General features: G+C 43.9%; 1 protein-coding gene across 1 annotated transcript in view; it reads left to right on the top strand.

Annotated features, from left to right (window-relative positions):
- Nucleotides 1-15,304, top strand: part of ME1 (malic enzyme 1) — a 309,039-nt gene that overhangs the window by 105,954 nt on the left and 187,781 nt on the right. The gene's annotated exons all lie outside the window — the stretch shown is intronic.

Raw genomic sequence — 15,304 nt, 5'->3', positions numbered from 1 at the left:
ATGCCTTCTAATTGACGTATGTTACTATGGTTGAGAAACAGTTGCACGAAAATGGATTGTGTCTCTACAATAACAGGGGAATATAATTAAGTCAGGAATCCATTTTTCAAGCAACAAATAAAAAAGCTTGCATGTCTTCATCCTTTTTTTCTGTCTGACCTCTTGGTAATAAAAAGGAATGTATTAGCTGTCTGAAATATGCAAGCCAACAATGTGAGGTTTGTTTCTGTAAACAAAGGAGGTGATCATAGAGTAACTCAGGTTTGTCTAGGTTTCTATTATGTTAGGTCTCTGAATATATATTGAAAGGTGAAACCTTGTAATTGATATCAAAATATCACATTTTTATACATGAAGAAAAAGTTTGTATGTGAAATACTCATTTTTAGTTGTATTCTAGTTGACCTCTAAGCATTTAATGAATTGCAGTGTATTTTAGTTCATAGAACTACTAAGACCAAAATATGCGGTAGTTATAATTTTAAAAACAGAAATTGCTTTCATGATGTGGCTTTTACAAAATTTTTCTCAGGTTATTTTCAAAATACCTGCTGAATGCCTCTCATTTTATATTTGAGAGTAGTATATTGATTAGAATTTAAATTTGACTTACCATTTGCTTGAAGAGTAGTTCCCTTGTCCATTTTTTATCATGTTTTATCTAGCTTTGGTAAAATCCCATGAATATAATTCACCTAGCTGACATGCTAGGTGTGTAATGTAGAAGTACTATCCAATTAAATTATATATTTTCAGTTGAAATGGTATCTTTTATTCTTCCTTCACACATGTATCTTTTTAAACTAGTAATTAAAAAATTGCTTATGGTGGTAGCTAGAATTTGGCTTTAATGTGCCAAGTGCAGTGGAGACAAGCTAGAGGGAGGGCTAATTGAAGAGACTGCATGCAGGAGCAGCCAGGGCGATGCTTTTAAGTGCTCCTTCTGCTTCTCTCCTCTCTTTCTACCTTTTTGTTCAGTATTTGCATGAAGGACACCTTCCTTTTTTTTTTCTCTTCCCACCCCACCTTTTCCCCTTTTCCTCTCCCCCTTGCTTTTTTCACAGTAAGGACATTTCTATGCTCTGAAGCCTTTTCCACACGCTGCTTCTAATGCTGGAATTATCGGTGGATGATGATTGCCCCATAAGGGGCTATACCTCTGTCTCATATTACATAAGACTCCTCTTATCTTATCCCTGCTATTTCCAGTGTGAAGGACAGTAGTAAGGCAAGATTTTGGCTTCAGTCAGGGTCTTGTGGCAGATCTGAGGATGTAAAGCAGGCATTGCCTTCATAGTCACCCTCAGGCTTGTATAGTAGCTGGGCCACCAGTGACAATCGGAGTTTGCACTTTTACAGAGGATAGTTAGGGTTAGTTAATGCCGCTAGATAATACTTCTAAACAAAGATGTGGCCTACTTTAACCTTACTATGTTAAGTCCACATCAGTGTCCCACATCCATTGATATCCACTTAGCTGCATCTCTTGTCTCTCCCTAGTCTCTCTGGCATCATCTACATACTACACGTCTTGCACAAATAAACCAGGTAATTGTGTAATTAATTTAGACCAGTTACATGTGCAAATTAACTATTACACCTTAAAAAGGTCTAACCAGCTATAAAGTTAAGGCTGGAAAACATATATAACAACTTTTATAGCTGGTTGCTATCAAGCTTTAATTTGAATGTGTAGCATAGCTACTGGCTGTGATGACTGGGAGTCGCATCAAGTGTGTCCCATGGGTTGCTACAGCTGTGAGTCTCGTCAGCTGACGAGACTCCCAACCACGGCAGCCCACGGGATGCTGCCGCAGCTGGGAGTTTCATCAGCTAATGGGACTCCCAGCCATGGCAGCCTGTGGGACACGCTTGGTAGGACTCCCAGCAATGGCAGCCTGTGGGATGCACTTGACGGGACTGACAGCCATGGCAGCTCGTGGAATGTTGCAGCTGAGAGTCTCATCAGCTGTGGGACTTTTATTTTTTTTCATAGATTCATAGACATTCGGGCTGGAAAGGACCGTGAAGGATCATCGAGTCCAGCCCCCTGCCCCAGGGGCAGGAACTCAGCAGGGATCATAGGATCCCAGCAAGATAAACATCCAAATGTGTCTTGAAGGTGTTCAAAGTGGGTGCTTGAACCACCTCTGGCAGCAGTCTATTCCACACCTTGGGGGCTCGGACAGTAAAGAAGTTCTTCCGTATGTCCAGTCTGAATCGGTCGTGGTGGAATTTGTGACCGTTCGATCTTGTCATCCCTTGGGACGCTCTGGTGAACAGATGTTCCCCCAGATCCTGGTGAACACCCCTGGTAAATTTGTAGGTGGCCCCCACATCGCCCCTGAGGTTGCGCTTTTCCAGGCTGTCCCATGGCTCTCAGCTTCTCATCATAAGGTCTGTTTTCCTGATCTCTGATCATGCGTGTGGCTCTCCTCTGGACTCTCTCAAGCTTCTTCACATCCTTTTTGAATTGTGGAGCCCAAAACTGGACACAGTACTCCAGCTGCAGCCTCACCAAGGCCAAGTACAATGGGAGAATGACATCCCGGGATTTGTTTGAGAAGCATCTATGGATGCAAGCCAGAATTTTGCTTGCTTTACTAGCTGCAGTATCGCATTGAAGGCTCATGCTCATCTTGTGGTCAGTCATGACCCCCAAGTCCCTTTCATCTGTAGTGTTAGCCATCATAGCACTGCCAAGCCTATAAGGATGCTACAGGTTTTTCTTCCCAAGGTGTAGAACCTTGCATTTTTTTGGTGTTGAACACCATCAGGTTCTCATCTGCCCATTTCATGAGCCTTTCAAGATCTGCCTGGATCACTCTCCTGTCCTCAGGTATGGATGCTTTACCCCAGAGTTTGGTTTCATCAGCAAACTTGGCCAGCTCGCTTCTGACAACAATGTCTACATCATTGATGAAGATGTTAAAAAGTATCGACCCTAGGACAGAGCCTTGAGTAACCCCACTGGTCACCACACACCACGACGATTTACTTCTGTCAACCACCATCCTCTGGGTCCTGCTGCAGAGCCAATTCCCCAGCCAATGGATCATGGTGAAGTCAAGGCCACAGTTAGCCAGTTTTGCCAAGAGGTAATCATGGGATACCAGATCAAAGGCTTTTTTAAGTCAAGATCTGCGACATCAATCTCTTCTCCCTTGTCCAGGTGATAGGTCACCTGGTCGTAAAAGGAAATAAGTTTGGTCAAGCAAGACCTACCCACAACAAACCCGTGCTGGGTATCCCTCACTATATTTCTGTCAGCTAGTCCGTTAAGGATGGCCTCTGATAATCTTTTCCAAGACCTTGCCCAGAATAGAGGTCAGGCTGATGGGCTTGTAGTTTGCTGGATCTACTTTCATCCCTTTCTTGAAGATAGGCACCACATTGGCCTTCTTCCAATGTTTGGGCACTTCACCAGAGCACCAGGAGTTCTCAAAGATCCGTGCCAGGGGCTGGGGTATGATGCTAGCCAGCTCCGTGAGTACTTGCACCACAGGAGTTTGTTACTCGTATTCCTGTACAGGGGGAGCCTGGGATCACACCCTGAGCTCCCTCTGCACTGGCAATAAGGCTTGATAGGATCCAATGCTGGATCCCACAATCATGCCTCCTGCCATTTAAGTGTGGCGGGAGGTGCGATAGTGTGGATTGTACATCAGATCCTATTATGCCTTTATTTGAGCATGTAGAGGGGCCCTCTGAGTGCACTCTTCTAGTAACAGGTCTTGTGCCATTGTCATCTTTTAGGGTGTAATCTTTTGCTTCTTCCATTTTTAGGCTGCATCGACATTGCAGACTGTATTGTACTGTTGAGATGCCTGACTTCAGATATCCAAAGCAGCATGGATCATGGAAAGACAGAATAAATTTGTTGATACATTGATCTTATTTATAGGTAGTTTGGGTGTTTCTGTCCTACAGTACTTTTTGCAATGCAGACATACCTTTTGGTTTCCAGGTTTACAGCACATTCTGTATGAATTGTGATTGCACAGCAGGTCCGTGGTTGGTTAGTTTTTATACTTCCCTGCTGGAAAGATTGTGAATGCGGTGGTACAAAAGTGTTTTGTTTTTTTTCTGGATTTTTGTTTTGTTTTTAAAACAGTGTTAATCAGCATGTCTACATTCGGACCTATGGGGGTTTTGGCAGACTGCTCCCAGCAGTCTCTCTGCTTTCCATTTTATTCTGTCCTACAAGGATTGTAGGGACTGTTGTTGGTTTGTTGGGGGGAGGGGAGGGCGTTGTTTCATTTTGTTTTTCCTAACTAGCTTTTTTTCCTGCATTCCCAGGTCAAGTCTGGTTGCTGAACTTGCCATGGTTGGAGCTAAAACTTCCCAGCCATTGATACTTACTGTCATGACCCAAAGGTCTGATTTTTTTGTGTGTGCTTCGGCACTAAGAATTATCCCCGTGGGTATACAGCTTCGTTGCACGGAGGAGTTCTGCTGCGCAGAGAACCCGCGTGCAGGGAAGTGTTCCTGCCACTTTGCAGCGATCTTTGCAGGTTGCATTTCCTTTGCAGCACAGAAATTCACGTTGCAAAGGTTTCCCGCTCGTCGTATGCAAATTCACGCCCCACAATTGGCTAGTTCTAAATTATTCACACGTGGCGGCTAGCGATTGGCCTGCTAGCCGTATAAGAGGCTTGAGCAGTTTCTGCCCAAGCCAAAGAGGACTCCGCATCCATCTCGTGGGGACTCTGGGTGTGCGCGGCAAGGTCATAGAAACCCTGTGTGTCGCTCAGAGGGGTTTGGCGGCCTGATCCACAGCCCACCTCTTCCTGTCTTCGAACGGAGCCTACTATAAGACGTAACAACAAGTTTAATGCGCGCTTGTCCTGGACATCCGGAGTTTGTCTGCGTGGAGCCTAGCAACCTCCACGTGATTGTTCGTGTTCTGTCTGCATGGAGCCTTGCAACCTCCACGTGTGTTCGTGTTTTTTGTTGTAACCGCAACTCAAGCAAGTTCTCAGCCTATACCATGACCATCTCGGTGTAAGTAAAATAATCTTAAAATCAACCGTTACGTGTCTGTGCCTAATTCTAGCTCGGCGCCCGCCCTCTCCGACCCGGCCTGCCCGGGCTGCTGGCCACAGCCCGCGTGCAGAGCGACGAAAGCGACCCAGGGTCAGACCTGGCGCGCACACTTACGTTTGTTATTTTAAGTATTAGTAATTGGAGGTATCTGCAGTTACTGTTTTCCTGCATATCTACAGTCAGCTTCTGCTCAAATTTATCCCTGGCAAGCAATGTAACAGTCAGAACAGATGGTATTCATGAACTGCTAACAAGTAGCTTCCATATTTTTCACACTTTTTCTGGCCTTTTGCCTTCCTATAACGCATTTATCATCTCCACAGAACAGAATAAGTAATGTTTTCAGTTATCAAAGATTTGCAATCTATTCTCTGTGCACTTTTGCTGTCATGATTATGGTGTTTTCTGTTTTCTTTCATTTCCAGTTGCTTCTTGCTAACTCTTTTTTGGTGTTTTTTCTGTTTTGTTGTTTTTCTCTGAATATGAATTGGAAGTGATAGGAGCAGTCAGTCAGTTTGGTACAGTTAAAAGCCATGGTTCTTCCAGTTTTATGGTCTTTCATATTGTTGAAAAGAGGGTATGAATCAGCAATATTTATTAGTTGCAGCATCAGGCCTTTCTATAATAAGAAATTCAGAATTCAAATGGCAAGATTTACTATTGTGTAGAGAGCTAAGCTGAGGTCTGCAAACTTGATTCCGATTTTAAAGAATTTAATAGGCCTTGAATCAGAGACTGCTCTGTTATTTTGTATAGTAGTCATTTACACCAAAAATAAAATTTCTAATTCCTCTGAAGGACCTGGGTTGTTGTCACAGTACAATATTTGCACTTAGACAACTGATCCATTTCCTTTCTATATCAGTGTATAAAACTTGCTGGATTCCATGACATGGATCCAGACCATGGGCCAGCAGCAGCTGCTGCTATTTCAATATGGCCCCATAATCCAGGGAGTTAACATTGCTGCAGTTTATTCCCCCTCCACCTTTTCAACCTGCCACCTATCTTGTATGCTAGGAATGACTAAGAACTCTGATTTCAGCTATGGTTAAGCAAGAAGGAAGAGAGCAGCATTAACTTCCTGAGTTATGGAGCCATTTTGAAATGGCAAGATTTTATGCTGCCACTGCAAAGGTTCCATTAGTTGTGGTGATGAGCCTCAGAGACTGAATTTAGCTCATGGAGATGAGAGATTAAACTTTATATACTTTCTATACCCCTGCTCTATATACTTTCTGAGCACCAATATGTAGTGGATTGCAATACAGGCAGTCCTTGGATTTGCAACATAACTGGTTCCTGAAAACCACATCTTAAGTTGAAACATCGTAACTTGGAACCAATTTTCTCATAAGAAACAATGTTATAAATGGGGGATTGGTTCCTGAACCAAGGCCCAATACCCTATTTTTACCAAAATACCCCAGAATTTTGTACTTGATCAATTATAGATGAGTAATATAGCTACATTAATGTATTTATATTGTAAATAGCAATCACATTTATTTGGAAGGGCTTCTTTGAGGTGACTTTGCTGGATTTTTTGAAGGGCTTTTGGTTGGACTTCTTGACGGTCTCTTTCCTGGAGTCTTCTCAGGAGTCTTAGCTGCAGGTTTTTCTGCAGTCTTGTCTGGTTTCTTAAAGAAAGTGTCCAAGGAAGTTTAGACAGATGTTCTCCAGAGAGATGAGCGACTTGTTTGCTGGCGTGGCATCGCATCACATCAGATCAAGCGTTGTAAGTCGAAACTGACATTATAAAGTTGAAACAGGCTGTCAATTTATAAACGTTGTAAGTGTGAAATGTTATAACTTGAAACGTTGTAAATCGAGGACTGCCTGTACAGGAATTTGAATTAAGTGTTGGCGAAGAAATCCTGGTAAACTGAACTGAAGTTGATTTGTGAATACAGGTTCCCCTTGCTTTTTGTGGGATCTGTATATGAGAACTTGCTCTTATGAGATGACCATTTTTTTACCCCAAATTTGTTATATGTGAGGTAAATTCACTCTTACACGATCAGCAGCAGGTATGTCTCTGGGGGGCAGATTGAGGCTCCAGCGGTGAGAGGAGGAGTGGGGCACAGGCAGGAGTGGGGCCCGGGGTGAGTGGGGGCCTTGATCTTCCCCCCCTGCCGGTGGTGAGGGAGGGAGTGGGGCTGTGGAAGAGGGAGGTGCTGCATGGGTGGGGCATGGGACGGGGGGGGGAGTGGCTCCTGCTGCTATGGGTTGCCACTGTGGGCTGGGGGCAGGGGCCTTGGTGGCCTCTTCCGGCAGGGGGCTGGGCTGCCCTGCGCTCGGGGCAGGCAGTGGCACCCCTGGGAGGGGGATTATAGGGGCGGGCTGTAGCCACCCCAAAATTCTCCATAGCCCACCCAACCCACCTTCCAGCGCTGCCTCCACCTGCTTTGAGCACAGCGTGGCCCAACACACTTCCTCCCCCCTCCTCCCCACCAGCTGGGAAGAACCCAGTATGGCCCCTGGCCCCAGCCCACAGCGGCAGCCCGTAGCAGCAGGACCTGTCCCCTCCCCCCCATCCCATGCCCGCCCCAGCTATGCAGAGCCTGCCTCTGCCCCAGCTGCAGCTCCACTCCCTCCCTCACCATCAGTGGTGGGGCAGATTGAGGCCCCACTCACCCCAGCCCCTAAGGCTGGGTTCTTCCTGGCAGGGGGGTTGGTCCACTCTGCGTTTGGGATAGGTTTTAGCAGTGCTGGGACAGGGGTCAGGCGGGGTGGGGGCTACGGTGAATTTTGAGGAGGCTGCAGCCCCTTGCCTCCTTCCCCTGTAACTCCCTTCCCAATGCCACCACTGCCCACCCCGAGTGCAGCCCGGCCCAGCCCCCTGCTGGAAAGAGCCCGGCACCACCCCAGCCCCAGCAGACTTACCTGCTGCCGATGCAGTCGAGGTCTTGGAACATATCCCTATTTGTTACCTTGTAAAGTGGGTTCCCTTAAAGCGAATTTGAGTTGTGCGCAGTTTTCCGGGAACACATGTATTGCATAAAGCAAGGGAAATGTGTATTTCTTTTTGAGCTTGTATGAGCTTTGAGCCTGTGTGGAGAAGATAATTAGTCACCTCTATTACCCTCTAACCTGTATATAATGAATATATTGGTGTAAATATTTAGGGTTATGAGAAAAGTTTGAACTTTGTTCCACTGGAAAATATTTGGCATTCTTAAAGAAGACTTAAGAGTACCTCCCATTATGATAATGGGAGGAGAAAAGGATTATTTTTATTGATGTTTCACATGTGCTTTTTATGAAGTAGTTTAATGGAAAATAGGCTAACTTACTGTCAGTGGAATAATCTTTAGTTTAAAAGGTCATAAAAAATAACATACTTTAGCTTATTTACTTTTTTATAAGAAAACTTTTTATTTGTGTAGTGTGACATTCTTGTGCCACGCTGCCTGGAGAATTTGGCCTATATACTGAACTAAACATCCCAGTAGGACAATCCTTCAGTACTGAAGAGCCAGTGACACACTTTTTGCTCCTGCAGTGACTCAAAAGAGGCACGGTTACTCCTTTCCCATAGTGGTCCTTAGCTGTAGTTTCATCCCTTTTTTGATTGGTTCCATCTGATGTAAATTGGAGTTCCTCTTTCTGGCTAGTTTAACTTGGCACAGAGGTTGCACCAGAGTCAAAGGAGTACAAAGATAGTATTAATCCATCACTGTGTGTGTAAACTCTAACTTTCACTATTGGATCAGGTTCCTGATCCAAAAGGTTAGTCAAAAACTTTAGTCAAAATGTTAATTTTCCACAACAGACTTAGTTGGCCAGTGTTAGTTACTGCAATGATTATTCATCTTTGGAAGTCTCAGTGGTCCCAGTCTGGGCATATGTATGCTGGCTTCAACATGTGTATAGGACAAGATCAAGTTTGCCCTTTTTGTTTGAACAAAAGACCTCATAAGCAGGGATCTCAGTTTCCCGTTCCCTTTGGAAAAAACACAGATTTTCTTCTATATCTTGTGTGTGTGTGTGTGTGTGTACGTACATGTGTGTATGTATAGTGGTGCTTCATTTTAATTATGGAAAAATGCAGATTTAGGGGTAGAGAATTTTGGGGGGGGTTTATCAAAGAATTTTGGATTTTTTTTAACCAGAAAAAACAGGAACCCTGCTCATAAGAAACCTTGTATATCCCTGCAGGCTGAAAGAAAACATTGCATACAGTAGAACTTACTTCCCTCCACCCTAATATAAAAATGTTTTTATGATTTTCTTCTTCCATATTTTAACATATTGTTGTCAGTACTTAATTCTTGCCTCTACTTGTGAGGATATATACTTATTTTTATATCTACTGTGTATATTGCTGTGGCTGACCCATGTAAAGCATTGTTCTGTGTCGTATAGCTATCAGAGATACCATGCTTTAGGCAACTATGGTATGTATCTTATGCTGCTAATAAGTCATATAAGTCATCTTTATCTGACATTCCAAACTAACTGATGTGTGTGCTTGTATGACTGAGAAAGTATTTAAACCAGATTCTTCCCCTGCTCTGGCCTTTTTTGGCTGCTTTGGTAGCTTAGCTGGGCCAGAAAACAAAGCTATATTTTCTCTTGCATTGTGAGAAGTTCTCAGCTGAGATAATAAAAAAAAAAATGGGGACTCTTGCAGTACAGGGGGTATTGCAAAAGCCCAGCTTTTCTTTGACAATACCAGGCTGACCTGGATGACCCTTTAGAAGTCTAAGCTGGTGGGCTGCTTAATAGTACTGTTGGGGTGTGGCTGACTAGCACAGTGCTGGTTGTAGGAGCTGGGATCTGTTACCTGTATATACAGTTTGAGTTGCACCCAGTGGTAATGGGACACAGCAGAGTAGCTCAGTGTGAGAATTTTCTACTTATATAAACTGTTTAGCGTACTAAAGTGAGTGCGTGTATGTGCGTGTGCACACCCTCTTTATTTGAGCCTCATTCTATGTATCCCCCTCTTTTCCTTTCTTTCATTTTCCCTTCGTACTACTATTAATGGACAATTTTGTACCTTACATCTTTTTTAGATATAGAAATAGCCTGCCAATAAAACATTTAGGCAGTAGGTAGTACATCATTTTATGATGAGCTTGCAGTATTTTGTCATCTGCCTTTCTTGAAAGTAGAGAATATTTTAAACTGGGTTTTTCCTCAGTGCATGTTATCTTGGTGGTAATATCTGAGTTGTCAACTGCAGTGTCTTTTAAGAATTGTATTACCTGACACAATAAACCACAAACTGGCTTGAAAGAGATCTGCATTTGCTCTTTAGGGCTAAGTACAGACATTTGGGAAGGTTAAATCTGATTCAGAATGGCTCCCTGACTTAAACTTGGCTCATCCTGGTGTCAGCCTTACATTTACAGACCTGGTCTCAGTGACCTGCAGTCAGTCTAAACCTGTAACTATGGAAGTTCCATGTACACAAATCAGTCAAAAAATTGCAGAACCCAGTTTAAGATAAACCTGGATACATGTAGTATCAGACTTGCTCGATTTTAGGTCAGACTAGTGCATGGAACTTCCGTCTGATTCTCCTGCGCAGTCCTAGGGCTGGGAAAACCCAGCCACCAGCCCCAGCGCTTGTCTTTTCACTCTCTGCTCCCCCTGCACTACTCTATTCTTTGTCCCCCTCCCTTGCCTCTTCCCCTTCCCCTCCGCCCCCCCATCAGCCAGCCAGGCCTCTCAACCCCTATCCCACAAGCTGCTCTGAGTGCAGCCGCTTTTATCAGTGTTCACTGCTACCAAAGCCAAACAAGTAAGTCCCAGTGGAGAGAGGGGTAGGAGGGATGGGGGGGAGGTGTAGATTCACTGTGGGGAACCCAACACCACCTGCAGGTCATGCCCCCCATCCCTCACAGGTTGCGCCTGCCCCCCTGCCCCCACTTGGAAAGTATTTCTTGTCCCTCCCTGCCCCATCCCCTGGCAGATCCCCAATCCCCTTGAGTTTGCCATTCCCAACCACTCAGCTAGCCCCCACATCCTGACTTACCTGATATTGGGCAGCTGTTTTGAATCGATTTAATCTCTGCCTAATGCTCCCAAATGTCTGTACTTAGCCCCAGTGAATAATGCAGAGCCGGTCTTGGGGAGATTCATAAGAAACAAAACAACAAACCCTAGGGCTGGAAAGGCTATTAGGAGGTCATCTCAACCATTCCCTGCTCAGAGAAGGACCATCCCAGTCTAAACCATTTCATACAAATGTTTATCTAACCTGCTTTTAAAAACCTCAAGAGAAGAAGATTCTGTAACTCCTCTGGTAACATAAATTCATAGATGTTAGGGTTGGAAGGGACCTCAATAGATCATCAAGTCCAACCCCCTGCATAGGCAGGAAAGAGTGCTGGGTCTAGATGACCCCAGCTAGATGGTTATCTAACCTCCTCTTGAAGAACCCCAGGGTAGGGGAGAGCACCACCTCCCTTGGGAGCCCGTTCCAGACCTTGGCCACTCGAACTGTGAAGAAGTTCTTCCTAATGTCCAATCTAAATCAGCTCTCTGCTAGCTTGTGGCCATTATTTTTTGTAACATGTTCAAGTATTTAACTGCTCTCGTAATTAGACGTACAAGGCTTTTTGGGTAAATCCAATATCTTTTATTAGACCAACTCAAATTGTTGGAAGAACTCTTCTTTGCAAGCTTTCGGGTACAATTACCCTTTGTCAGGCAGAGGAAGCATCTGCAGATGGTCTGTGCTTTACCTGGATGGAGTAGGAAGAGCACAGACCATCTGCAGATGCTTCCTTTGCCTGACAAAGCCCCCTTCAGGTAGTTGAAGCTGCACTTCTGTGAAGTGACAGGCAGGGGAGAAGAGGAGGAGGAGTTGCACTCCATGTAAAAGAGCTGTACGATAGCACAGAGCTCCAGTATGAAACTGGAGATAGACCTGTTGAAGGTCTGTGGGTTAGGGTCAGAGGAGAGAGCAACAAGGGTGATGTCATGGTGGGTATTTTCTGTAGACCACCAGACTAGGGCAATGAGGAGGATGAGGTTTTCTTCAAACAATTAGAGGAAGCTTCCTGGTTACAGGCCCTGGTTTTCATGAGGGATTTCAATTACCATGGCATCTGCTGGGAGGGCAATACACCAGTTCTCACTGATCTTCTCAAGATGAATACCCTCTAAAAAGTTCCCTTTTACAGTACAAGGAGGATTGTACCCACAGGATAAGAATCTTGTTACAGTATGTTGTTCAAATAGTATTAGAATTTAATCTTAATGGTCAAAGTTTTGACTGCGCAAGTTGGCTTGACATTCTCTCAAATGTGCCATAGGGTGCTGCACAATGTTAGCCCTGTTAGGTGTACAAACATGATGGACAGGATAAACCCAGATTTTTCACAGAGGAATCCACAGTGTTCTGACCTGTTGTGATCTTTCTGGGGTCTTTGCAACGTAAGAATTGCTCAAGAAACCTTATTGAGGGTGCAGGAACAAACCATCTTGGTGTTCAGGAAGAATAGCAAATATGGCAGGCGATCAGCTTGGCTTAGCAGAGAACCCTTCAGTGAATTTAAACATAAAAAGGAAGCTTACAGAAGTGGAAACTTGGACGGATGATGTCACAGGCCAGCTGGGCACTGGTGAGTGTATCGATTCTATTGCAGGCCAACTGGGTGCTGCGAGAGTATACCACTGGGCTGTTCGATTCAGTTTTGGATCGAGGAGGCAAAGTTGGGAGTGAAGCAAAGGCAAATTTATTATAGCTTACACACACGACAGTTAACGGAAAGATAAATGCGATAAGCAGATAATGCAGTATTAAAGAGCTAATAGTAAATAATAACAGATAATAACAACAGATAAATGGATCTATTCTGTCGCAGGCCAACTGGGCACTGTGAGGGTATCAGCCACTGGGCTGTTCAAAACAACAGATAGACAGACATGGGTTGGCAACTTATCGATAGTCCCTTGATGCCAGGTGCACGTCACGTGATTCCAGCAAAGTCAGGCATCCCCGATCAACGCTGTCAGAGGGATTACTGGGGAAGATCCCTTGATCAGGATCAGCTCTGCAGAAAAGGGCCTAGTGGGTACAGTGGACCTTAAGTTGAATGAGAGCCCACAGTGTGCCCTTGTTGAGAGGAAGGCTAAGAACACGCTGGGCTGCATTAGTAGGAGTGTTGCCAACAGGTTGAAAGAAATTATTCTTCCCTTCTATTCGGCACTCGGGAGGCTACATCTGGAGTACCATGTCCCGTTTTGGGCCCCCACTACAGAGAGGATGTGGACAAGTTGAAAAGAGTCCAACAGGGCACTGGGCTTATTTAGTCTGCAGAAGAGAAGACTGAGGGGGGAGGAGGGGAGCATCACGCTTATAGGCTCAGTAGTGCTACACTCGCTAGCACCATAGTCGAAAGAGATTTGGGAGTCATGATTGACCATCCGGTGTGATACTGCAGCCAGTAAAGTGAACAGAACTCTGGCTTGCTTCCATCGATGCTTCTCAAACAAGTCCCAGGATGTCATCCTCCTATTGTACTTGGCTTTGGTGAGGCCGCAGCTGGAGTAGTGCATCCAATTCTGGACTCCACAATTTAAAAAGGACATGAAGATGCTTGAAAGAGTCCAGAGGAGAGCCATGTGCATGATCAGAGAGCAAGAGCACAGCCTCTCCTCGTAGGGCCTGTTAGCCATGGGACTCTTCAGCCTGGAGAAGTGAAAGCTCAGGGGGTGACTTGGTGGCGGCCTATAAGTACTTAAGGGGTGTGCATCAGGACTTGGGGGAACTCCTGTTCACCAGAGCACCCCAAGGGATGACAAGGTCCAATGGTTGCAAACTCCTCCAAGGCCGTTTTAGACTGGACATAAGGAAAAACTTCTTTACTGTCCAAGCCCCCAAGGCCTGGAAGAGACTCCATCCAGGGTTTGTGCAAGCACCTACTCTGGACTCTTTTACAAAACGTTTGGATGCTTATCTTTCTGGGCTGCTTTGACCCTAGCTGACTTCCTGCCCCTTGGGCAGGGGGCTGGACCTGATGATCTTGCAAGGTCCCTTCCAGCCATAATATCTATGAAATCAGTGAAATTTCTTAATGGTGCCTTTGGAAAGGTGTCAAATATACATGGGAAGGAGATAGAGGGAATAAAGAGAAAAAAATGGGCATAATGTTTTACATTCATGGTTCTGATCCATAATTTTCATTGTATGGATACTGTCCTACTTGGACAGATTTTTAAAACAAGCCCAGCATACTTATGCTGGGTTCCTTATGAATGTTTTACAAGTTCCCTCTTTAGCTGCTATTTTTTATTTTTCTCTGTCAAAGAATCTACCAGTAAGGCTTTGTTCCATATATTAGATTTAGAAAGGCCACTTGACCACTCTGTACTGGACTCAGCTCTTCAGAAAATCATTACAAGTGAAGCTTTTTGCTTCATTTAACACAAGCATATTGGGTCAGAGGAAGTCTGAAAAGGCTTTCTAGATAGCTATTCTTTTGCACTGTTCATTATTTGCTTTGGTGTGCTTGTTCCTAAAGAGGAATTTCAATTCTATAATTTCAGCAATGCAAACCATCTTTGACTTATACAACTAACAGTAGTTTAAGCTTAGGTACTTCAGTGCAAAAAAAATCTTACTATTTTATATATATACATTTCTATATCCCACATCTCATTTTCAGAGCTTCTAGTTATTATCCTTGTATTATCTGTACTTTTGCTGCCTGCTTTATGTATGAATGCATCCATTCTCCCCTTTCCATATTATTATAAAAAAACAAAATGCACTATATACCACACTTTTTTTCATTGTTTTACTATGTTGTCATGTCATTCCAATCTCTACTTTATCTATTAAATGCTATAATACATGAATATTGAAAGATAATGAAAAAATACCTTAACCTGAACATTCTATTTAAAGAAAAATACTTTTAGCTACGATTGGAGATCTGTGGTGGAAATGCTATAACAGAAATTTTCATGAGAACACAAAATTTAACTTGACCTTAAAATCTGTTATATTAAATTGTATATTAAACTTATTTTTGCACCAAGCAATGTAGGGCTTTGTTTTAGTTTTATAGGGCAGGGTGCTTGTACTCATGATGAAAATTGCCTGTTCTTGTAGTTTAATTGCATCACACTTTACACACGTAGGTTTTTTGATCATGCCCCTTGCTGTGACAGTGACGATAGCCCCTAACTTGAAATGGTGCATTTTTAATCATCACAATTAAAAACCCGCCATTTCAATTTAGGGGACTAAACCCTTGTCACATGAAGAAGTGTCCATACAGTCTGCTTTACAGTA

The sequence above is a fragment of the Alligator mississippiensis genome, chromosome 1 (assembly GCF_030867095.1).
Source record: "Alligator mississippiensis isolate rAllMis1 chromosome 1, rAllMis1, whole genome shotgun sequence".
Lineage (NCBI taxonomy): Eukaryota > Metazoa > Chordata > Crocodylia > Alligatoridae > Alligator > Alligator mississippiensis.
This window is presented reverse-complemented; position numbering and strand designations above follow the sequence as displayed.